This window comes from Narcine bancroftii, chromosome 9 (genome assembly GCF_036971445.1).
Source record: "Narcine bancroftii isolate sNarBan1 chromosome 9, sNarBan1.hap1, whole genome shotgun sequence".
Lineage (NCBI taxonomy): Eukaryota > Metazoa > Chordata > Chondrichthyes > Torpediniformes > Narcinidae > Narcine > Narcine bancroftii.
In genome coordinates, this window is record NC_091477.1 from 2,430,100 (window position 1) to 2,453,697 (window position 23,598).

The window sequence follows — 23,598 nt, forward strand, 5'->3', positions numbered from 1 at the left end:
TCATAAATCCTTGTAGAGTCTCTTCAATCTTGATAATTTCATAAATCTTTGTAGAGTATCTTGATTCCTGATATTTTCATAAATAATTGGATACACTCTCCTCAGTCCAGGTAATTTAATAAATCCTTGTAGAGTCTCCTCAGTCCTGATATTTCCATAAATCCTGCTGGAGTCTCCTCAGTCCTGATATTTTCATAAATCCTGGTGGAGTCTTCTGTTAGGTTACAACTAGGAAACCAAGTTTCTGGGGTATATTTTTGTCCAGTTTCCCTGTACCAATCTATTAATTTTCGTAACTTTATCTCCTTGGTGACGCTGGGAATACCCTCATTTAACTTATCAAAATTACTTCGAATAAACCGGGTGTCTCTTAAGATTCTGTCAACTTTTTCATTGATATCTCCTACCTGATCCGGACACAGCTTTTGCAGCCTTTCGTCGTCGTCCTTGTTCACCAGGCAGGCGTCCCTGAGTACTCTTTTTGTCGTCTCAAGGTCTCTTATGTCCGCTGTGGAATTCCACCACGGCGAATTGGGGAAATAAATTCTTAAGTTTTCAAGTGTACAAACATTATCATACCTACCGGACATTTATAAGTGGGTCTTTATATACAATTGAGACCAATAAGCCTGAACCTTTGTTTTCTTTCAAAGCCCAACCTTCACGTGGGAGATTTCTCCTCTTAATAACCAGTTTAGGGCAGAAAACTCAGGTCCCCAATTGTTCATAGACCACCTTCTCACTCTATTGGACTTTGCAACGACACAATAAAGACTTTTTAAACTCTAGTAGTTTGTCGGCGAAGCACTTATCAAATGTCATTCAACCACCTTAAGGACTTTTCTTCTCTCTTTAACCACTTACGTGTTACAATCCCGGCAGGTGACGACCTTCAATTATGGTCGTCTAATTTGTCCGATCACCAGTTCTTACTGACAATCATAAAGGTTTTTTAAAAAAAAGAGAATTTTGTTAAAACAGGCTTCTCTGGACCTTTTTATCAGCCGGCTGAGATGATTGTCAAGAAATACAGAAACCGTCGTCCAGTGTCCACTCACCCATCACGTCGGGGTCACCAAATTGTTAGGTCTGCTTTGTTCATGAATGAGTGAGTCAAACACCAGACTGAGTCGAAATCAAGGTTCTTTGTTCTTTATTGCCGGATTGTAACACTTGCAAATAACAGTGTTAGTTGGAGAAGGCGCATATTGCCGTTATCAGAAAATGGGGTTATTTAATATACCTTAGGATACGTACTTAGTAAATTATCATACCATGACATTGTCCAATGAATAAACTGTTGCTGTCCCTCTCTGCTAGCCTCCTGCACATCAATTTGTCATCCCCACTCTTATCTTGAGAGTACAAGGTCACAACTGCATCTTGTTACGGCCCAGCACTGGGAGACTCACTATACATTCCCAGCTCATAATGTTTTTACCTAACACTACTCAGTACTGATATTTTCATAAATGCTTGTAGAGTCCCCTCAGTCCTGATGTTTTCATAAATCCTTGTAGAGTCTCCTCAGTCCTGATATTTTCATAAATCCTTGTAAATTCTCCTCAGTCCTGATATTTGCATAAATCCTTGTAGACTCTCCTCGGTCCTGATATTTTCATAAATCCTTGTAGAGTCTCCTCGGTCCTGATATTTTCATATATCCTTGAAGAGTCTCCTCAGTCCTGATATTTTTATAAATCCTTGAAGAGTCTCCTCAGTCCTAATATTTTCATAAAGCCTTGTAGCGTCTCCTCAGTCTAGACATTTTCATAAATCCTTGTAGACTCTCCTCAGTCCTGATTTTTTCATAAATCCTTGTAGAGTCTCCTCAGTACTGATATTCGCATAAATCCTTGTAGCGTCTCCTCAGACCAGACATTTTCATAAATCCTTGTAGAGTCTCCTCAGTCCTGATTATTTCATAAATCCTTATAGAGTCCCCTCAGTCCTGATATTTGCATAAATCCTTGTAGAGTCTCCTCAGTCCTGATTTTTTCATAAATCCTTGTAGAGTCTCCTCAGTCCTGATATTTGCATAAATCCTTTTAGAGACTCCTCAGACTTGATAATTTCATAAACCTTTGTAGAGTATCCTGATTCCTGATATTTGCATAAATCCTTGTGGAGTCTCCTCAGACCTGATATTTGCATAAAACCTTGGAGAGTCTCCTCAGTCCTGATATTTTCATAAATCCTTTTAGAGTCTCCTCAGTCTTGATAATTTCATAAATCTTTGTAGAATATCCTGAGTCCTGATATTTTGATAAATAATTCGATAGAATCTCCTCAGTCCTGGTAATTTAATTATCCTTGTAGAGTCTCCTCAGTCCTGATATTTTCATAAATACTGGTGGAGTGGACTGAGTACTGATATTTTCATAAATGCTTGTAGAGTCCCCTCAGTCCTGATATTTTCATAAATCCTTCTAGAGTCTCATCAGTCCTGATTTTTTCATAAATCCTTGTAAAGTCTCCTCAGTCCTGATATTTTCATAAATGCTTGTAGAGTCCCCGCAGTCCTGATTTTTTCATTAATCCTTGTAGAGTCTCCTCAGTCCTGATATTTTCATAAATCCTTGTAGAGTCTCCTCGGTCCTGATATTTTCATAAATCCTTGTAGAGTCTCCTCGGTCCTGATTTTTCATAAATCTTTGTAGGGTCTCCTCTGTCCTGATATTTGCATAAATCCTTGAAGAGTCTCCTCAGTCCTGATATTTGCATAAATCCTTGTAGAGTCTCCTCAGTCCTGATTCTTTCATAAATCCTTGTAGATTGTCCTCAGTCCTGATATTTTCATAAATCCTTTTAGAGTCTCCTCAGTCTTGATAGTTTCATAATTCTTTGTAGAGTATCCTGAGTCCCGATATTTTCATAAATAATTGTATACATTCTCCTCAGTCCTGGTAATTTAATAAATTCTTGTAGACCCTCCTCAGTCCTGATATTTTCATAAATCCTGGTGGAGTCTACTCAGTACTGATATTTTCATAGATGCTTGTCGAGTTGCCTCAGTCCTGATTTTTTCAGAAATCCTTGTAGAGTCTCCTCAGTACTGATATTTTCATAAATCCTTGTAAAGTCTCCTCAGTCCTGATATTTTCATAAATCCTTGTAGAGTCTCCTCAGTCCTCATATTTGCATAAATCCTTGTAGAGTCTCCTCAATCCTGATATTTTCATAAATCCTTGTAAAGTCTGCTCAGTCATGATATTTTCATAAATGCTTGTAGAGTCTCCTCAATCTTGATAATTTCATAAATCTTTGTACAGTCTCCTCAGTCCTGATATTTTAATAAACCCTTGAAGAGTCTCCTCAGTCCTAATATTTTCATAAATCTTTATAGCGTCTCCTCAGTCCTGACATTTTCATAAATATTTGTAAAGACTCCTCAGTCCTGATATTTTCATAAATCCTTGTAGAGTCTCCTCAGTGCTGTTATTTTCATAAATCCTTGTAAAGTCTCCTCAGTCCTGATATTTTCATAAATCCTTGTAGAGTCTCCTCAATCTTGAGAATTTCATAAGTCTTTGTAGAGTATCCTGAGTCCTGATATATTCATAAATAATTCTATACAGTCTTCTCAGTCCTGGTAATTTAATAAATCCTTGTAGAGTCCCCGCAGTCCTGATATTTTCATAAATCCTTGTTGAGTCTCCTCAGTCCTGATATTTTCATAAATCTTTGTCGAGTATCCTGAGTCTTGATATTTTCATAAATAATTGTATACAGTCTCCTCAGTCCTGGTAATTTAATAAATCCTTGTAGAGTCTCCTCAGTCCTGATATTTTCATAAATGCTTGTAAAGTCTCCTCAGTCCTGATATTTTTTTAAATCCTTGTGGAGTCTCCTCAGTCCTGACATTCTCATAAATCATTGTAAAGACTCCTCAGTCCTGATATTTTCATAAATCCTTGTAGAGTGTCCACAGTCCTGTTATTTTCATAAATCCTTGTAAAGTCTCCTCAGTCCTGATATTTTCATAAATCCTTGTAGAGTCTCCTCAATCTTGAGAATTTCATAAATCTTTGTAGAGTATCCGGAGTCCTGATATTTTCATAAATAATTGTATACAGTCTTCTGAGTCCTGGTAATTTAATAAATCCTTGTAGAGTCTCCTCAGTCCTGATATTTTCATAAATCCTGGTGGAGTCTACTCAGTACTGATATTTTCATAAATGCTTGTAGAGTGGCCTCAGTCCTGATTTTTTCATAAATCCTTGTAGAGTCCCCTCAGTCCTGATATTTGCATAAATCCTTGTAGAGTCTCCTCAGTCCTGATATTTGCATAAATCCTTGTTGAGTCTCCTCAGTCCTGATTCGTTCATAAATCCTTGTAGATTGTCCTCAGTCCTGATATTTTCATAAATCCTTTTAGAGTCTCCTCAGTCTTGATAGTTTCATAATTCTTTGTAGAGTATCCTGAGTCCCGATATTTTCATAAATAATTGTATACATTCTCCTCAGTCCTGGTAATTTAATAAATCCTTGTAGACCCTCCTCAGTCCTGATATTTTCATAAATCCTGGTGGAGTCTACTCAGTACTGATATTTTCATAAATCCTTGTAAAGTCTCCTCAGTCCTGATATTTTCATAAATCCTTGTAGAGTCTCCTCAGTCCTCATATTTGCATAAATCCTTGTAGAGTCTCCTCAATCCTGATATTTTCATAAATCCTTGTAAAGTCTGCTCAGTCATGATATTTTCATAAATGCTTGTAGAGTCTCCTCAATCTTGATAATTTCATAAATCTTTGTACAGTCTCCTCAGTCCTGATATTTTAATAAACCCTTGAAGAGTCTCCTCAGTCCTAATATTTTCATAAATCTTTATAGCGTCTCCTCAGTCCTGACATTTTCATAAATCATTGTAAAGACTCCTCAGTCCTGATATTTTCATAAATCCTTGTAGAGTCTCCTCAGTGCTGTTATTTTCATAAATCCTTGTAAAGTCTCCTCAGTCCTGATATTTTCATAAATCCTTGTAGAGTCTCCTCAATCTTGAGAATTTCATAAGTCTTTGTAGAGTATCCTGAGTCCTGATATATTCATAAATAATTGTATACAGTCTTCTCAGTCCTGGTAATTTAATAAATCCTTGTAGAGTCTCCTCAGTCCTGATATTTTCATAAATCCTGGTGGAGTCTACACAGTACTGATATTTTCATAAATGCTTGTAGAGTCCCCGCAGTCCTGATATTTTCATAAATCCTGGTGGAGTCTACTCAGTACTGATAATTTCATAAATGCTTGTAGAGTCCCCTCAGTCGTGATATTTTCATAAATCATTGTAGAGTCTCCTCAGTCCTGATATTTTCATAAATCCTTGTAGAGTGTCCTCGGTCCTGATATATTCATAAATCCTTTTAGAGTCTCCTCAGACTTGATAATTTCATAAATCATTTTAGAGTGTCCTCAGTCTTGGTAATTTCATAAATCTTTCTTGAGTATCCTGAGTCCTGATATTTTCATAAATAATTGTATACAGTCTCCTCAGTCCTGGTAATTTAATAAATCCTTGTAGAGTCTCCTCAGTCCTGATATTTTCATAAATGCTTGTAAAGTCTCCTCAGTCCTGATATTTTCTTAAATCCTTGTGGAGTCTCCTCGGTCCTGATATTTCCATAAATCCTGGTGGAGTCTACTCAGTATTGATATTTTCATAAATGCTTGTAGAGTCCCCTCAGTCCTGATATTTTCATAAATCCTTGTAAAGTCTCCTCAGTCCTGATATTTTCATAAATTCTTGTAGATTCTCCTCGGTCCTGATATTTTCATAAATCCTTGTAGAGTCTCCTCAGTCCTTATATTTTCATATATCCTTGAAGAGTCTCCTCAGTCCTGATATTTTTATAAATCCTTGAAGAGTCACCTTATTCCTAATATTTTCATAAATCGCTGCAGCGTCTCCTCAGTCCTGACATTTACATAAATCCTTGTAGTGTCTCCTCAATCCAGATATTTTCATAAATCCTTGTAGAGTCTCCTCAGTCCTGATATTTTAATAAACCCTTGAAGAGTCTCCTCAGTCCTAATATTTTCATAAATCTTTGTAGCGTCTCCTCAGTGCTGACATTTTCATAAATCATTGTAAAGACTCCTCAGTCCTGATATTTTCATAAATCCTTGTAGAGTCTCCTCAGTCCTGTTATTTTCATAAATCCTTCTAGAGTCTCCACAATCTAGAGAATTTCATAAATCTTTGTTTAGTATCCTGAGTCCTGATATTTTCATAAATAATTGTATACAGTCTTCTCAGTCCTGGTAATTTAATAAATCCTTGTAGAGTCTCCTCAGTCCTGATATTTTCATAAATCCTGGTGGAGTATACTGATATTTTCATAAATGCTTGTAGAGTCCCCGCAGTCCTGATATTTTCATAAATCCTTGTAAAGTCTCCTCAGTCCTGATATTTGCATAAATCCTTGTAGAGTCTCCTCAGTGTTGATTTTATCATTAATCCTTGTAGAGTCTCCTCAGTCTTGATTTTTTCATAAATCCTTGTAGAGTCTCCTCAGTCCTGATTTTTTCATAAATCCTTGTAGAGTCTCCTCAGTCCTGATTTTTTCATAAATCCTTGTAGAGTGTCCTCGGTCCTGATATATTCAAAATTCCTTTCAGAGTCTCCTCAGACTTGATAATTGCATAAACCTTTGTAGAGTATCCTGATTCCTGATATTTTCATAAATAATTGTATACAGTCTCCTCAGTCCTGATATTTTCAGAAATCCTTGTAGAGTGTCCTCGGTGCTGATATTTTCATAAATCCTTTTAGAGTCTCCTCAGTCTTGATAATTTCATAAATCTTTGTACTTTATAATGAGTCCTGATATTTTCATAAATAATTATTTACAGTTTCCTCAGTCCTGGTAATTTAATAAATCCTCGTAGAGTCTCCTCAGTCCTGATATTTTCATAAATCCTTGTAGAGTCTCCTCAGTCCTGATTTTTTCATAAATCCTTGTAAAGTCTCCTCAGTCCTGATATTTTCATAAATCCTTTTAGAGTCTCCTCAGACTTGATAATTTCATAAACCTTTGTAGAGTATCCTGATTCCTGATATTTTCATAAATAAATGTACACAGTCTCCTCAGTCCTGATATTTTCATAAATCCTTGTAGAGTCTCCTCAATCTTGATAATTTCATAAATCTTTGTAGAGTATCCTGAGTCCTGATATTTTCATAAATAATTGTATACAGTCTTTTGAGTCCTGGTAATTTAATAAATCCTTGTAGAGTCTCCTCAGTCCTGATATTTTCATAAATCCTGGTGGAGTCTACTCAGTACTGATATTTTCATAAATCCTGGTGGAGTCTACACAGTACTGATATTTTCATAAATGCTTGTAGAGTCCCCGCAGTCCTGATATTTACATAAATCCCTGTAGAGTCTCCTCAGTCCTGATATTTTCATAAATCTTTGTCGAGTATCCTGAGTCTTGATATTTTAATAAATAATTGTATACAGTCTCCTCAGTCCTGGTAATTTAATAAATCCTTGTAGAGTCTCCTCAGTCCTGATATTTTCATAAATGCTTGTAAAGTCTCCACAGTCCTGATATTTTCTTAAATCCTTGTGGAGTCTCCTCGGTCCTGATATTTCCATAAATTCTGGTGGAGTCTACTCAGTATTGATATTTTCATAAATGCTTGTAGAGTCCCCTCAGTCCTGATATTTTCATAAATCCTTGTAAAGTCTCCTCAGTCCTGATATTTTCATAAATCCTTGTAGAGTCTCCTCAGTCCTGATATTTGCAAAAATCCTTGTAGAGTCTCCTCAGTCCTGATATTTGCAAAAATCCTTGTAGAGTCTCCTCAGTCCTGATATTTTCATAAATCCTTGTAGAGCGTCCTCGGTCCTGATATATTCAAAATTCCTTTTAGAGTCTCCTCAGACTTGATAATTTCATAAACCTTTGTAGAGTGTCCTGATTCCTGATATTTTCATAAATAATTGTATACAGTCTCCTCAGTCCTGATTTTTTCCTAAATGCTTGTAGAGTGTCCTCGGTCCTGATATTTTCATAAATCCTTTTAGAGTCTACTCAGACTTGATAATTTCATAAACCTTTGTAGAGTATCCTGATTCCTGATATTTTCATAAATAATTGTACACAGTCTCCTCATTCCTGATATTTTCATAAATCCATGTAGAGTCTCCTCAATCTTGATAATTTCATAAATCTTTGTAGAGTATCCTGAATCCTGATATTTTCATAAATAATTGTATACAGTCTTCTCAGTCCTGGTAATTTAATAACTCTTTGTAGAGTCTCCTCAGTCCTGATATTTTCATAAATCCTGGTGGAGTCTACTCAGTACTGATATTTTCATAAATGCTTGTAGAGTCCCCTCAGTCCTGATATTTTCATAAATCCTTGTAAAGTCTCCTCAGTCCTGATATTTGCATAAATCCTTGTAGAGTCTACTCAGTCCTGATATTTGCATAAATCCTTGTAAAGTCTCCTCAGTCCTGATATTTTCATAAATCCTTGTAGAGTCTCCACAATCTTGATAATTTCATAAATCTTTGTAGAGTATCCTGAGTCCTGATATTTTCATAAATCCTTTTAGAGTCTCCTCAGACTTGATAATTTCATAAACCTTTGTAGAGTATCCTGATTTCTGATATTTTGATTAATAATTGTATACAGTCTCCTCAGTCCTGATATTTTCATAAATCCTTGTAAAGTCTCCTCAGTCCTGATATTTTCATAAATCCTTGTAGAGTCTCCTCAATCTTGATAATTTCATAAATCTTTGTAGAGTGTCTAGAGTCCTGATATTTTCATAAATAATTGTATACAGTCTCCTCAGTCCTGGTAATTTAATGAATCCTTGTAGAGTCTCCTCAGTTCTGATTTTTTCATAAATTCTTGTAGAGTCTCCTCAGTCCTGATATTTGCATAAATCCTTGTAGAGTCTCCTCAGTCCTGATATTTTCATAAATCCTTGTAAAGTCTCCTCAGTCCTGATATTTTCATAAATCCTTGTAGAGTCTCCTCAATCTTGATAATTTCATAAATCTTTGTAGAGTATCTTGATTCCTGATATTTTCTTAAATAATTGGATACACTCTCCTCAGTCCAGGTAATTTAATAAATCCTTGTAGAGTCTCCTCAGTCCTGATATTTCCATAAATCCTGCTGGAGTCTCCTCAGTCCTGATATTTTCATAAATCCTGGTGGAGTCTTCTGTTAGGTTACAACTAGGAAACCAAGTTTCTGGGGTATATTTTTGTCCAGTTTCCCTGTACCAATCTATTAATTTTCGTAACTTTATCTCCTTGGTGACGCTGGGAATACCCTCATTTAACTTATCAAAATTACTTCGAATAAACCGGGTGTCTCTTAAGATTCTGTCAACTTTTTCATTGATATCTCCTACCTGATCCAGACACAGCTTTTGCAGCCTTTCGTCGTCGTCCTTGTTCACCAGGCAGGCGTCCCTGAGTACTCTTTTTGTCGTCTCAAGGTCTCTTATGTCCGCTGTGGAATTCCACCACGGCGAATTGGGGAAATAAATTCTTAAGTTTTCAAGTGTACAAACATTATCATACCTACCGGACATTTATAAGTGGGTCTTTATATACAATTGAGACCAATAAGCCTGAACCTTTGTTTTCTTTCAAAGCCCAACCTTCACGTGGGAGATTTCTCCTCTTAATAACCAGTTTAGGGCAGAAAACTCAGGTCCCCAATTGTTCATAGACCACCTTCTCACTCTATTGGACTTTGCAACGACACAATAAAGACTTTTTAAACTCTAGTAGTTTGTCGGCGAAGCACTTATCAAATGTCATTCAACCACCTTAAGGACTTTTCTTCTCTCTTTAACCACTTACGTGTTACAATCCCGGCAGGTGACGACCTTCAATTATGGTCATCTAATTTGTCCGATCACCAGTTCTTACTGACAATCATAAAGGTTTTTTAAAAAAAAGAGAATTTTGTTAAAACAGGCTTCTCTGGACCTTTTTATCAGCCGGCTGAGATGATTGTCAAGAAATACAGAAACCGTCGTCCAGTGTCCACTCACCCATCACGTCGGGGTCACCAAATTGTTAGGTCTGCTTTGTTCATGAATGAGTGAGTCAAACACCAGACTGAGTCGAAATCAAGGTTCTTTGTTCTTTATTGCCGGATTGTAACACTTGCAAATAACAGTGTTAGTTGGAGAAGGCGCATATTGCCGTTATCAGAAAATGGGGTTATTTAATATACCTTAGGATACGTACTTAGTAAATTATCATACCATGACATTGTCCAATGAATAAACTGTTGCTGTCCCTCTCTGCTAGCCTCCTGCACATCAATTTGTCATCCCCACTCTTATCTTGAGAGTACAAGGTCACAACTGCATCTTGTTACGGCCCAGCACTGGGAGACTCACTATACATTCCCAGCTCATAATGTTTTTACCTAACACTACTCAGTACTGATATTTTCATAAATGCTTGTAGAGTCCCCTCAGTCCTGACGTTTTCATAAATCCTCGTAGAGTCTCCTCAGTCCTGATATTTTCATAAATCCTTGTAAATTCTCCTCAGTCCTGATATTTGCATAAATCCTTGTAGAGTCTCCTCGGTCCTGATATTTTCATAAATCCTTGTAGAGTCTCCTCAGTCCTGATATTTTCATAAATCCTTGTAAATTCTCCTCAGTCCTGATATTTGCATAAATCCTTGTAGAGTCTCCTCGGTCCTGATATTTTCATAAATGCTTGTAGAGTCCCCTCAGTCCTGATGTTTTCATAAATCCTCGTAGAGTCTCCTCAGTCCTGATATTTTCATAAATCCTTGTAAATTCTCCTCAGTCCTGATATTTGCATAAATCCTTGTAGAGTCTCCTCGGTACTGATATTTTCATAAATCCTTGTAGAGTCTCCTCAGTCCTGATATTTTTATAAATCCTTGAAGAGTCTCCTCAGTCCTAATATTTTCATAAAGCCTTGTAGCGTCTCCTCAGTCTAGACATTTTCATAAATCCTTGTAGACTCTCCTCAGTCCTGATTTTTTCATAAATCCTTGTAGAGTCTCCTCAGTACTGATATTCGCATAAATCCTTGTAGCGTCTCCTCAGACCAGACATTTTCATAAATCCTTGTAGAGTCTCCTCAGTCCTGATTTTTTCATAAATCCTTAGAGAGTCCCCTCAGTCCTGATATTTGCATAAATCCTTGTAGAGTCTCCTCAGTCCTGATTTTTTCATAAATCCTTGTAGAGTCTCCTCAGTCCTGATATTTGCATAAATCCTTTTAGAGACTCCTCAGACTTGATAATTCCATAAACCTTTGTAGAGTATCCTGATTCCTGATATTTGCATAAATCCTTGTGGAGTCTCCTCAGACCTGATATTTGCATAAAACCTTGGAGAGTCTCCTCAGTCCTGATATTTTCATAAATCCTTTTAGAGTCTCCTCAGTCTTGATAATTTCATAAATCTTTGTAGAATATCCTGAGTCCTGATATTTTCATAAATAATTCGATAGAATCTCCTCAGTCCTGGTAATTTAATTATCCTTGTAGAGTCTCCTCAGTCCTGATATTTTCATAAATACTGGTGGAGTGGACTGAGTACTGATATTTTCATAAATGCTTGTAGAGTCCCCTCAGTCCTGATATTTTCATAAATCCTTCTAGAGTCTCATCAGTCCTGATTTTTTCATAAATCCTTGTAAAGTCTCCTCAGTCCTGATATTTTCATAAATGCTTGTAGAGTCCCCGCAGTCCTGATTTTTTCATTAATCCTTGTAGAGTCTCCTCAGTTCTGATATTTTCATAAATCCTTGTAAAGTCTCCTCAGTCTTGATTTTTTCATAAATCCTTGAGGAGTCTCCTCAGTCCTGATTTTTTCATAAATCCTTGTAAAATGTCAACGGTCCTGATATTTTCATAAATCCTTTTAGAGTCTGCTCAGTCTTGATAATTTAATAAATTTTGTAGTGTAACCAAAGTTCTGATATTTTCATAAATAATTGTATACAGTTTCTCAGTCCTGGTAATTTAATACATCCTTGTAGAGTCTCCTTAGTCCTGATATTTTCACAAATACTGTTTGAGACTACTCAGTGCTGATATATTCATAAATGCTTGTAGAGTCCCCTCAGTGCTGATATTTTCATAAATCCTTGTAGAGTCTCCTCAGTCCTGATATTTTCATAAATCCTTGTAAAGTCTCCTCAGTCCTGATATTTTCATAAATCCTTGTACAGTCTCCTCAGTCCAAATATTTTCATAAATCCTTGTAAAGTCTCCTCAGTCCTGATATTTTCATAAATTCTTGTAGATTCTCCTCGGTCCTGATATTTTCATAAATCCTTGTAGAGTCTCCTCAGTCCTTATATTTTCATATATCCTTGAAGAGTCTCATCAGTCCTGATATTTTTATAAATCCTTGAAGAGTCTCCTTAGTCCTAATATTTTCATAAATCCCTGCAGCGTCTCCTCAGTCCTGACATTTACATAAATCCTTGTAGTGTCTCCTCAGTCCAGATTTTTTCATAAATCCTTGTAGAGTCTCCTCAGTCCTGATATTTTAATAAACCCTTGAAGAGTCTCCTCAGTCCTAATATTTTCATAAATCTTTGTAGCGTCTCCTCAGTCATGAAATTTTCATAAATCATTGTAAAGACTCCTCAGTCCAGATATTTGCAAAAATCCATGTAGAGTCTCCTCAGTCCTGATTTTTTCATAAATCCTTGTAGAGTCTCCTCAGTCCTGATATTTGCAAAAATCCTTGTAGAGTCTCCTCAGTCCTGATTTTTTAATAAATCCTTGTAGTGTGTCCTCGGTCCTGATATATTCAAAATTCCTTTTAGAGTCTCCTCAGACTTGATAATTTCATAAACCTTTGTGGAGTATCCTGATTCCTGATATTTTCATAAATAATTGTATACAGTCTCCTCAGTCCTGCTAATTTAATAAATCCTTGTAGAGTCTCCTCAGTCCTGATATTTTCATAAATCCTGGTGGAGTGGACTGAGTACTGATATTTTCATAAATGCTTTTAGAGTCCCCTCAGTCCTGATATTTTCATAAATCCTTGTAGAGTCTCCTCAGTCCTGATTTTTTCATAAATCCTTGTTGAGTCTCCTCAGTCCTGATATTTGCAAAAATCCTTCTAGAGTCTCCTCAGTCCTGATTTTTTCATAAATCCTTGTAGAGTGTCCTCGGTCCTGATATATTCAAAATTCCTTTTAGAGTCTCCTCAGACTTGATAATTTCATAAACCTTTGTAGAGTATCCTGATTCCTGATATTTTCATCAATAATTGTATACAGTCTCCTCAGTCCTGCTAATTTAATAAATCCTTGTAGAGTCTCCTCAGTCCTGATATTTTCATAAATCCTGGTGGAGTCTACTCAGTACTGATATTTTCATACATCCTTGTAAAGTCTCCTCAGTCCTGATATTTGCATAAATCCTTGTAGAGTCTCCTCAGTCCTGATTTTTTCATAAATCCTTGTAGAGTGTCCTCGGTGCTGATATATTCATAAATCCTTTTAGAGTCTCCTCAGACTTGATAATTTCATAAACCTTTGTAGAGTATCCTGATTCCTGATATTTTGATTAATAATTGTATACAGTCTCCTCAGTCCTGATATTTTCATAAATCCTTGTAAAGTCTCCTCAGTCCTGATATTTTCATAAATCCTTGTAGTGTCTCCTCAGTCCTAATATTTTAATAAATCCTTGTAAAGTCTCCTCAGTTCTGATATTTTCAAAAATTCTTGTAGATTCTCCTCAGTCCTGATATTTTCATAAATCCTTGTAGAGTCTCCTCAGTCCTTATATTTTCATATATCCTTGAAGAGTCTCCTCAGTCCTGATATTTTTATAAATCCTTGAAGATTCTCCTTAGTCCTAATATTTTCATAAATCCCTGCAGCGTCTCCTCAGTCCTGACATTTACATAAATCCTTGTAGTGTATCCTCAGTCCAGATTTTTTAATAAATCCTTGTAGAGTCTCCTCAGTCCTGATATTTTAATAAACCCATGAAGAGTCTCCTCAGTCCTAATATTTTCATAAATCTTTGTAGCGTCTCCTCAGTCCTGAAATTTTCATAAATTATTGTAAAGACTCCTCAGTCCTGATATTTGCAAAAATCCATGTAGAGTCTCCTCAGTCCTGATTTTTTCATAAATCCTTGTTGAGTCTCCTCAGTCCTGATATTTGCAAAAATCCTTGTAGAGTCTCCTCAGTCCTGATTTTTTCATAAATCCTTTTTGAGTGTCCTCGGTCCTGATATATTCAAAATTCCTTTTAGAGTCTCTTCAGACTTGATAATTTCATAAACATTTGTAGAGTATCCTGATTCCTGATATTTTGATAAATAATTGTATACAGTCTCCTCAGTCCTGATTTTTTCAGAAATCCTTGTAGAGTGTCCTCGGTCCTGATATTTTCATAAATCCTTTTAGAGTCTCTTCAGTCTTGATAATTTCATAAATCTTTGTAGTATATCCTGAGTCCTGATATTTTCATAAATAATTGTATACAGTCTTCTCAGTCCTGGTAATTTAATAAATCCTTGTAGAGTCTCCTCAGTCCTGATATTTTCATAAATCCTGGTGGAGTCTACTCAGTGCTGATATTTTCATACATCCTTGTAAAGTCTCCTCAGTCCTGATATTTGCATAAATCCTTGTAGAGTCTCCTCAGTACTGATTTTTTCATAAATCCTTGTAGACTGTCCTCGGTCCTGATATATTCATAAATCCTTTTAGAGTCTCCTCAGACTTGATAATTTCATAAACCTTTGTAGAGTATCCTGATTCCTGATATTTTGATAAATAATTGTATACAGTCTCCTCAGTCCTGATATTTTCATAAATCCTTGTAAAGTCTCCTCAGTCCTGATATTTTCATAAATCCTTGTAGAGTCTCCTCAATCTTGATAATTTCATAAATCTTTGTAGAGTGTCTAGAGTCCTGATATTTTCATAAATAATTGTACACAGTCTCCTCAGTCCTGGTAATTTAATGAATCCTTGTAGAGTCTCCTCAGTACTGATATTTTCATAAATCCTTGTAAAGTCTCATCAGTCTTAATTTTTTCATAAATGCTTGTAGAGTCTCCTCAGTCCTGATATTTGCATAAATCCTTGTAGAGTCTCCTCAGTCCTGATATTTGCATAAATCCTTGGAGAGTCTCCTCAGTCCTGATATTTTCATAAATTCTTGTAGATTCTCCTCAGTCCTGATATTTTCATAAATCCTTGTAGAGTCTCCTCAGTCCTTATATTTTCATATATCCTTGAAGAGTCTCCTCAGTCCTGATATTTGTATAAATCCTTGAAGAGTCTCCTTAGTCCTGATATTTTCATAAATCCCTGCAGCGTCTCCTCAGTCCTAACATTTACATAAATCCTTGTAGAGTCTCCTCAGTCCTGTTATTTTGATAAATCCTTGTAAATTCTCCTCAGTCCTGATATTTTCATAAATCCTTGTAGAGTCTCCTCAGTCCTGATATTTTCAGAAATCCTTGTAAAGTCTCCTCAGTCTTAATTTTTTCATAAATCCTTGTAGAGTCTCCTCAGTCCTGATATTTGCAAAAATCCATGTAGAGTCTCCTCAGTCCTGATATTTGCAAAAATCCTTCTAGAGTCTCCTCAGTCCTGATTTTTTCATAAATCCTTGTAGAGTGTCCTCGGTCCTGATATATTCAAAATTCCTTTTAGAGACTCCTCAGACTTGATAATTTCATAAACCTTTGTAGAGTATCCTGATTCCTGATATTTCATAAATAATTGTATACAGTTTCCTCAGTCCTGATTTTTTCAGAAATACTTGTAGAGTGTCCTCGGTCCTGATATTTTCATAAATCCTTTTAGAGTCTCCTCAGTCTTGATAATTTCATAAATCTTTGTAGTATATCCTGAGTCCTGATATTTTCATAAATAATTGTATACAGTTTCCTCAGACCTGGTAATTTAATAAATCCTTGTAGAGTCTGCTCAGTCCTGATATTTTCATAAATCCTGGTGGAGTGGACTGAGAACTGATATTTTCATAAATGCTAGTGGAGTCCCCTCAGTCCTGAAATTTTCATAAATCCTTGTAGAGTTTCCTCAGTCCTGATTTTTTCATAAATCCTTGTAAAGTCTCCTCAGTCCTGATATTTTCATAAATGCTTGTAGAGTCCCCGCAGTCCTGATTTTTTCATAAATCCTTGTAGAGTCTCCTCAGTCCTGATATTTTCATAAATCCTTGTAAAGTCTCCTCAGTCTTGATTTTTTCATAAATCCTTGTAGAGTCTCCTCAGTCCTGATTTTTTCATAAATCCTTGTAAAATGTCCTCGGTCCTGATATTTTCATAAATCCTTTTAGAGTCTGCTCAGTCTTGATAATTTCATAAATTTTGTAGTGTATCCAAAGTCCGGATATTTTCATAAATGATTGTATACAGTCTTCTCAGTCCTGGTAATTTAATAAATCCTTGTAGAGTCTCCTTAGTCTTGATATTTTCATAAATACTGTTTGAGACTACTCAGTGCTGATATTTTCATAAATCCTTGTAGAGTCTCCTCATTCCTGATTTTTTCATAAATCCTTGCAAAGTCTCCTCAGTCCTGATATTTTCATAAATCCTTGTAGAGTCTCCACAATCTTGATAATTTCATAAATCTTTGTAGAGTAACCTGAGTCCTGATATTTTCATAAATAATTGTATACAGTCTTCTCAGTCCTGGTAATTTAATAAATCCTTGTAGAGTCTCCTCAGTCCTGATATTTTCATAAATCCTGGTGGAGTCTACTCAGTACTGATATTTTCATACATCCTTGTAAAGTCTCCTCAGTCCTGATATTTGCATAAATCCTTGTAGAGTCTCCTCAGTCCTGATTTTTTCATAAATCCTTGTAGAGTGTCCTCGGTCCTGATATATTCATAAATCCTTGTAAAGTCTCCTCAGTCCTGATATTTTCATAAATCCTTGTAGAGTCTCCTCAATCTTGATAATTTCATAAATCTTTGTAGAGTGTCTAGAGTCCTGATATTTTCATAAATAATTGTATACAGTCTCCTCAGTCCTGGTAATTTAATGAATCCTTGTAGAGTCTCCTCACTACTGATATTTCAATAAATCCTTGTAGCGTCTCCTCAGTCCTGATTTTTTCATAAATCCTTATAGTCCCCTCAGTCCTGATATTTGCATAAATCCTTGTAGAGTCTCCTCAGTCCTGATATTTGCATAAATCCTTGTAAAGTCTCCTCAGTCCTGATATTTTCATAAATCCTTGTAGAGTCTCCTCAGTCCTGATATTTGCATAAATCCTTGTAGAGTCTCCTCAGTCCTGATATTTGCATAAATCCTTGTAGAGTCTCCTCAGTCCTGATATTTGCATAAATCCTTGTAGAGTCTCCTCAGTCCTGATATTTGCATAAATCCTTGGAGAGTCTCCTCAGTCCTGATATTTTCATAAATTCTTGTAGATTCTCCTCAGTCCTGATATTTTCATAAATCCTTGTAGTCTCCTCAGTCCTTATATTTTCATGTATCCTTGAAGAGTCTCCTCAGTCCTGATATTTGTATAAATCCTTGAAGAGTCTCCTTAGTCCTGATATTTTCATAAATCCCTGCAGCGTCTCCTAAGTCCTGACATTTACATAAATCCTTGTAGTGTCTCCTCAGTCCAGATTTTTTCATAAATCCTTGTAGAGTCTCCTCAGTCCTGATATTTTCATAAATCATTGTAAAGACTCCTCAGTCCTGATATTTTCATAAATCCTTGTAGAGTCTCCTCAGTCCTGTTATTTTCATAAATCCTTGTAAATTCTCCTCAGTCCTGATATTTTCATAAATCCTTGTAGAGTCTCCTCAGTCCTGATATTTTCAGAAATCCTTGTAAAGTCTCCTATGTCTTAATTTTTTCATAAATCCTTGTAGAGTCTCCTCAGTCCTAATATTTGCAAAAATCCATGTAGAGTCTCCTCAGTCCTGATTTTTTCATAAATCCTTGTAGAGTCTCCTCAGTCCTGATATTTGCAAAAATCCTTGTAGAGTCTCCTCAGTCCTGATTTTTTCATAAATCCTTGTAGAGTGTCCTCGGTCCTGATATATTCAAAATTCCTTTTAGAGACTCCTCAGACTTGATAATTTCATCAACCTTTGTAGAGTATCCTGATTCCTGATATTTTCATAAATAATTGTATACAGTCTCCTCAGTCCTGATTTTTTCAGAAATCCTTGTAGAGTGTCCTCGGTCCTGATATTTTCATAAATCCTTTTAGAGTCTCCTCAGTCTTGATAATTTCATAAATCTTTGTAGTATATCCTGAGTCCTGATATTTTCATAAATAATTGTATACAGTCTCCTCAGTCCTGGTAATTTAATAAATCCTTGTAGAGTCTCCTCAGTCCTGATATTTTCATAAATCCTGGTGGAGTGGACTGAGTACTGATATTTTCATAAATGCTTGTAGAGTCCCCTCAGTCCTGATATTTTCATAAATCCTTGTAGAGTCTCCTCAGTCCTGATTTTTTCATAAATCCTTGTAAAGTCTCCTCAGTCCTGATATTTTCATAAATGCTTGTAGAGTCCCCGCAGTCCTGATATTTTCATAAATCCTTGTAGAGTCTCCTCAGTCCTGATATTTTCATAAATCCTTGTAAAGTCTCCTCAGTCTTAATTTTTTCATAAATCCTTGTAGAGTCTCCTCAGTCCTGATATTTTCATAAATAATTGTATACAGTCTCCTCAGTCCTGGTAATTTAATAAATCCTTGTAGAGTCTCCTCAGTCCTGATATTTTCATAAATCCTGGTGGAGTCTACACAGTACTGATATTTTCATAAATGCTTGTAGAGTCCCCGCAGTCCTGATATTTTCATAAATCCTTGTAGAGTCTCCTCAGTCCTGATATTTTCATAAATCCTTGTAAAGTTTCCTCAGTCTTAATTTTTTCATAAATCCTTGTAGAGTCTCCTCAGTCCTTATATTTGCAAAAATCCATGTAGAGTCTCCTCAGTCCTGATATTTTCATAAATCCTTGTAGATTCTTCTCAGTCCTGATATTTTCATGAATCCATGTAGAGTCTCCTCTGTCCTGATATTTTCATAAATCCTTGTAGAATCTCCTCAGTCCTGATATTTCCATAAATCCTTGTCGAGTCTCCTCAGTCCAGATATTTTCATAAATCCTTGTCAAGTCTCCTCAGTCCTGATATTTTCATGAATCCTTGTATAGAGTCTCATCAGTCCTGATATTTTCTTTAATCCTTGTAGAGTCTCCTCAGTCCTCATATTTTGATAAATCCTTGTAGAGTCTCCTCAGTTGTGATATTTTCATTAATCCTTGTATACAGTCTCATCAGACCTGATAATTTCATAAATCCTTGTAGAGTCACCTCAGTCTTGATATTTGCATAAATCCTTGTAGAGTCTACTCAGTACTGATATTTACATAAATCCTTGTATAGATTCTCATCAGTCCTGATAATTTCATAAATCTTTGTAGAGTCTCCTGAGTCCTGATATATTTATAAATCCTTGCAGAGTCTCCTTGGTCCTGATATTTTCATAAATCCTTGTATGGAGTCTCCTCAGTCCTGATATTTTCATAAATCCTTGTAGAATCTCCTCAGTCCTCATATTTTGATAAATCCTTGTAGAGTCTCCTCAGTCCTGGTAATTTAATAAATCCTTGTCAAGTCTCCTCAGTCCTGATGTTTTCATAAATCCTTGTAGAGTCTCCTCAGTCCTGATATTTTCATGAATCCATGTAGAGTCTCCTCATTCCTGATATTTTCATAAATCCTTGTAGAATCTGCAAGGAATAATTGGTTGGTTGGGGTTGGGTCTTGCGTTTTGCCTCCTTTGTCTTTTGTCAGTGAGGTGGGCTCTGCGGTCTTCTTCAAAGGAGGTGCCAAGATGCACGGTTGGAGGCGATATCAGCCCACTGACTGTTGTCAATGTGGCAGGCACCAAGAGATTTCTTTAAGCAGTCCTTGTTCCTCTTCTTTGGTGCACCTCTGTCTTGGTGGCCAGTGGAGAGCTCGCCATATAACACGATCTTGGGAAGGCGATGGTCCTCAATTCTGGAGACGTGACCCACCCAGCACAGTTGGGTCTTCAGCAGTGTGGATTCGATGCTTGCGGATTCTGCCAGCTCGTGTACTTCGATGTTGGTTATGAAGTCATTCCAATGAATGTTGATGATGGAGCGGAGACAGCGCTGATGGAAGCGTTCTAGGAGCCGTAGGTGATGCCGGTAGAGGACCCATGATTCAGAGCCGAACAGGAGCGTGGGTATGACAACGGCTCTATACATGCTGATCTTTGTGTGTTTCTTCAGGTAATTGTTTTTCTAGACTCTTTTGTGTAGTCTTCCAAAGGGAGGAAAGGGCTTTGGCAAATACTAGAGCGCCTCGGATGCCCCCCCAAGTTCCTCAACGTGGTTATCCAACTGCACAAAAACCAACAAGGTCGGGTCAGATACAGAAATGAGCTCACCGAACCCTTCTCCATTGACAACGGCGTGAAGCAAGGCTGCGTCCTTGCACCAACACTCTTTACTATCTTCTTCAGCATGTTGCTGAAACAAGCCATGAAAGACCTTAACAATGAAAACGCTGTTTACATCCGGTACCGCACGGATGGCAGTCTCTTCGATCTGAGGCGCCTGCAAGCTCACACCAAGACACAAGAGCAACTTGTCCGTGAACTACTCTTTGCAGATGATGCCGCTTTAGTTGCCCATTCAGAGCCAGCTCTCCAGCGCATGACATCCTGTTTTGTGTAAACTGCCAAAATGTTTGGCCTGGAAGTCAGCCTGAAGAAAACTGAGGTCCTCCATCAGCCAGCTCCCCACCATGACTACCAGCCACCCCACATCTCCATCGGGCACACATAACTCAAAACAGTCAACCAGTTTACCTACCTCAGCTGCACCATTTCATCTGACGAGCCATACTGCTTATTCTATCTCCCAATTTAAGGTTCTTATCTCCTTTCTCATCCTTACGCCAAATACTTTATCAAGGTATTTAATCCCACACTGGAACGGCTTTGTATCCAGCTATGGATCCGTAAAGCTGCATTCAACTAAATTTTTTACATTTTTTCCTATTAATATTTCTAAATATCTTGAAGGCAAGTTTGGAGAATTCCCTAGACATTGTGTTTCAAGCAACTGCTTTGCAAACAGGATCAGACTTTCAAATACAGTAAAACTCTGATTATCCAAAATCCTCAGTTATCAGAAAATTTTTTCGGAGCCAAACTGGTGTCACACATTGAAAAAGTTTTTTATTTTTAAAAATATTATTTTGTTCAGGTTTCTTTTGTGATAATTAAACATTATTTCATGCTTTAAAAAGCCTTTCATTATTAGTTGTTGTTTAAGTGATTTGAGCAGTTATCCAAAAATACCGTTTATCTGAAATAGGCCCAGTCCCGACCATTTTGGATAATCGGAGTTGGACTGTACTGCATTTTTAAAAATGCCTATTGATGCTCCATTGAAAGACTCAAGGTACTTAATTTATTCCTCCATTTTTTTTTAAATTTTTTTAAATTTTTTTTTAATTTTTATTTTTTTTATTTTTCACACCATAAATCACATTAGCCATGATATACACTATTTCTTTTTCACACATATACAGTGACTTTTTCTATTCCTCCATTTCTGAGGAACTTCATCCTTTATGAGGATGTTTGTCTTTGAAAGTGCATTCTAGATGCACTTTGTCTCTTCCCCAGACCATTATCCACAGTGAAAACTTTCTACTAGTGCTTCCCCTGTTGCAGGGCATGTTCAGCACTTGCCTCCAGAAGCAAGCTTGTCACAGCAAGAGTGTATTGGTCTGGTGCGTAATCATTAAACCATGTGCATATTCGTACAGTTTCACAGCACAGCAACAAGCCCTTCAGCCCAGCTTGACATGCTGATCAAGTTGTCGATCTCAGCTGGTCCCATTATCCTACATTTGGTTCATATTCCTCTAAACCTTTCATATCCATGTATCTGAATGTCTTTTAAACATGGGAAGCGTAGCAGTTAGCGCCACACTATTGTAACGCCAGTGATATAGGTTTGAATCTTCTGCTGTCTCTCAGAATAAAAATGCAATGCTGGAGAGACGTAGCTGGTCAAACGGTGTGCTTTATATTGCAAATATAAAGATACATAATTAACGTTCCAAATTTGGCCCCACCAATCTCTTAAACAACTTTACCATAACATCCTAACTCCTATACTGGGACAATACTTTGGCCAAGATGCCAAAAGTTCTCTTCACAGCCCTGTCCACCTGTGAAGCCACTTTCAGGGAATTATGTATCTGTATTCCCAGATCCCTCTGTTCTACTACACTCCTCAGTGCCTGACCATTTAATGGTATGTCCTACCTTGGTGTGTTCTCCCAAAGTGCAACATCTCATACTTCTCTGCATTAAGTTCATCTGCCATTTTTCACCCCATTTTTGTGTCCTTTATGTAGCAAAGATAAAGATACATAACCAACATTTCACGCTTCAGCCCTTCATCAAGGTATGAGCAAAATGTAGACAGGCTATGTATCTTTGCTATATGAATCAGCTGAGTTTCTCAAGCATTGTGTTTTTATTTCTACCATGGTGTCTGCAAACTTTCATGTTTTACTGCTGTACGTCAGGAGTTTGTACGTTCTCACTGTGACCATGTGGGTTTCCTCCCACATTTCAGAAGTTGGTTCATCAGTGAATTTGTCACCTGGATATATTTGAACAGCATAGGCTCATTGTTGGAAGGGCCTATTGCTGAGATGGGTGTTAAACATTGTAATTGTTCCCATCTCTACTACTGCCTCTGGTAGCTTGTTCCTTATCCCCAGCTCACTTTCTGTGAAAAACCTGCTCCTCTAATACCATTTCAAACACTCCCTTCTCACCTTAAATCCATACCTTCTGGTTTTAGACTCCACTACCCTGAGAAAAAGACTGTGAATATTTACCTTGTCTATGCCCCTCATAATCTTGTATACCTCCCACCCAGCCACCAAGGAACCAGGGGGAAAAAGTCCCAACCTATTCAGCCTCTCTTATAATCCAAGCTTACCAATCTTGGTAACATCTTTGTGTCTTTTCTTTTGCTCATTCCTTGAGGAAGGCTCTGGCTCAAAATGTCAATAATACATCGTTACCTCCTATGGACACTGTAGACCTGCTGAGTTCCTGCAGCATTTCTGGGATTTGACTACAATCGCAACATCTGCAGACTTACGTGTGTTTAACAGCATTCTTATGAATCTTTTCTGCACCTTTTCCATCTTAACAATATTGTTCCTGTAGCTGGGTGATCAAAATTATGCACATTGCTCCAAGTGTAGTCTCACCAATGTCTTGAACAGTTATAATATGACATCCCTGATCCTGTAGTTAGTGGAACAGGGGATAAAGGCCTGTCTACCTGTGTTTCCACCTTCAAGGGACTATGTAAATGTATCTCTAGGGCTCTCAATTCTACAAGTCTACATTTCTTATGCTTGGTGGCTATTATTTAAGATAGTGAAAGCTGAGATGTCTAGTGGCACTGGCTCCACCCACAGGAACATCAAATGGATCAAGCTCATCCTGTTGCAAATAATTTACATCCCCACCCTGTTTTGCTACTTT